General features: G+C 46.5%; 1 pseudogene; it reads left to right on the top strand.

Annotated features, from left to right (window-relative positions):
* The first annotated feature begins 405 nt into the window (after window positions 1–405).
* On the top strand, window positions 406–912 carry LOC103736852 (annotated as a pseudogene).
* Window positions 913–2,780: the final 1,868 nt, after the last annotated feature.

Below are 2,780 nucleotides of genomic sequence, written 5' to 3' on the forward strand. Positions count from 1 at the left end.
ACTAACTTTACATAGTAGGCCTTAACACAAATGACAGAATATACAAACTCCAGTGGGGGATCTATGGGAGGGCCCAAGGGGAAGGGGAAGGAGGAAGGGGGCATAAAGATGATTTTATATATGAAATACTCAAAAAAATTTTTTAAAGAGTGGACAACCTGGACACAGTCCTGTTGAATTGAAACTTACAGAGCATTTTACAAGAGCTCAGACCTGGATGGGGTAAACCTCAGTGCACATCCTTTGTCTTGCCTCAGTACTCCTGAAGAGTAGCTGCTTCTTGTTAGGAGGTTTATTTCATGTCCCATTTCTCCCAATTTCATACTCAAAGCACTGAGAATTTTAAGTGGAGTATATTGAATATTGATGTAGACATTGGTCTTTAACTAAATTAAAATGCCTTGAATGATCCACCCTGCTCCTGTGGCAGTCACATACAAGAACATGAGATTCTTTATTACACACAATCCAACCAATGCAACCTTAAACAAATTTATAGAGGAACTTAAGAAATATGGAGTTACCACAGTAGTAAGTATGTGAAACAACTATGACACTGCTCTTGTGGAGAAGGAAGGCATTTGTGTTCTTGATTGGCCTTTTTGATGATGGTGCACCACCATCCAACCAAACTGTTGACTGGTTAAGTCTTATGAAGATTAGGTTTTATGAAGAACCTGGGTGTTGCATGCTGTCCCTTGTGTTGCAGGCCTTGGGAGAGCTCTAGTGTTGGTCACCCTAGCATTGATTGAAGGTGGAATAAAATATGAAGATGTATTACAATTCATAAGACAAAAGTGGCATGGAGCTTCTATCAGCAAGTGACTTTTGTATATGGAAAAGTACTATCCTAAAATGTGGCTGTGCTTCAAGGATTCCAATGGTCATAAAAACAACTGTTGTATTCAGTAAACTGGGGCTTCTGATGCCATTGCCTTGGAAGTGGAACTTCGGGTGGGACCTAATGTGTCGGACATAATTAGCCAACATGTTGGCTTGGTGAATAAATCTAATGAAGCTTCCACATGAGTATTGAACCAGTTTTACCAGGCTGAACGCTTGACATAATTTCAACCTCTTTGTTTGGGTTATGATTGACCTGCTTGGACACTTAGCAAAAGATTTTTGCTGGTCAGCAATTAAAATATGATTATTTGTACCAATTGGCCTTTCCCTAAATCCTATGGTATCCAGTTATGTCTTTAAATGTATTCCTGTGCCAGAATCTTATCAATAAGGGATTTAGAACAACAAAATTTAACGAATTAAATTATTCTAATGTGTGTACACAATATATCTTCAAAGAAATGCAATTTTACTTATTTTCTACTTTTTGCAGTTCTTGGGATCAGCTTGGGGTCTTGCACATGCTAGGCAAGTGTTCTAACCATTGAGCTACAACCCCAGCTTAATTTTGTTGTGTATTCTGTATTGTAGCCAACTTTTGACTTAGCCATAGAGTGAACATTTTGATGTCACTAATGTGTTTTATTCGAGAATTTTTCACTGTCGTGTAGTATACCATTCATTTAAACTATAGATTAAGTGTTAGAGTGTGCACAGCGTGGGTTGCTGTGAACAATGCATAAACATTCATAGAGCAAAATCCTTGCTGAGTTTCTTGTCTCCTGATAGTCACTCAGGTGGAATCGCTAGGCACTGGGGCTCACACCACACTGCGGTCAAATTTGCTGCAGTGAAGTTGGCAGGAAGGTCTCTTCCTTGGATGTGAATAAACACAACCCCAGGCCACATTTACATCTCTCTACTCTGTGGAGTTTCCAGACCAGAAAAAGGGGGTGCGCGGGGTGCGCCACAACCACACCAGAGCTCTGTAGGTCGACAGAAGGAGGTCCCTAGGCGGGAAGCAGTGGTCGCAGCGGTGGGTGCTTTGTGTTGGTTCTTGGGAGCTGTGGTTTCCCCCATATGGGGAATGGGCATGAGAATCTCATAGCGATGGAGATACGAGGATGCGGCGCCTGCGGGTGCACAGAACAGAACCCTACTCCAGGAGCGACCCCAGGAGCTGCAGGTGGAGGTGGAGACAGACAGCTTCGGCCGCTTTGCCTTGCACAGGGTCGGCTTCCGGGTGGGCGCTCATGTCGATAGGAGGCGATGCAAACCCACCAAGCCCACCGCGGGATCCGTGCAGCGCGGGGCGGGCCACCGGGCGTTTGGGACTAGGTCCGTCCCCCCGCATACCCCCCCCCCTCCGGTCTGTTCCCTAGGATTGGTCTTTGCCCTGCTATCTAGCCTCGGCCCCTCCTTCCTGCACCACTCTAGTCCCTGGCCTGTGATTTATAAGTGAGGGATCCACCTATCTCCCTCCATGCACAAGGGAGGGCTAGCAAGATGGAGTTCCATCCCCAACCTTCAGCTCCTCAGAATGAGAGAGCCCAGGGCACGCTAGGCGCTGTCAGGGCACCTGTGTTCCCAAGGAGGGGAGGGAGCTTGCCTCAGTGGGAGATTGTTCCCTGTGTCAGTAAGGGTCTGTTTATGCCCCTGTGTGCGTGTGCGTGTGCGTGTGTGTGTGTGTGTGTGTGTGTGTGTGTGCGCGCGCGCGCGCATGTGGGAGCCAGGGGGAATCCTCTTGTTTCTGCCTCCCCTGTGCTGGGATTTCAAGTGTATCACCATGCCCAGCATCTTTACAGGGGTTCTGGGGATTGAATCCAAGTCCTCACACTTGCAAGGCAAACAACCCGTTACCTTCTGAACTAGCTTCCCAGCCCCAAACATAACTCTGTGTGCGTGCTTGTGTGCATAGAGGTGCATGTGGCTGC

Source organism: Nannospalax galili, unplaced genomic scaffold, assembly GCF_000622305.1.
Source record: "Nannospalax galili isolate Female #2095 unplaced genomic scaffold, S.galili_v1.0 scaffold54, whole genome shotgun sequence".
In the NCBI taxonomy this organism is placed as follows: Eukaryota; Metazoa; Chordata; class Mammalia; order Rodentia; family Spalacidae; genus Nannospalax; species Nannospalax galili.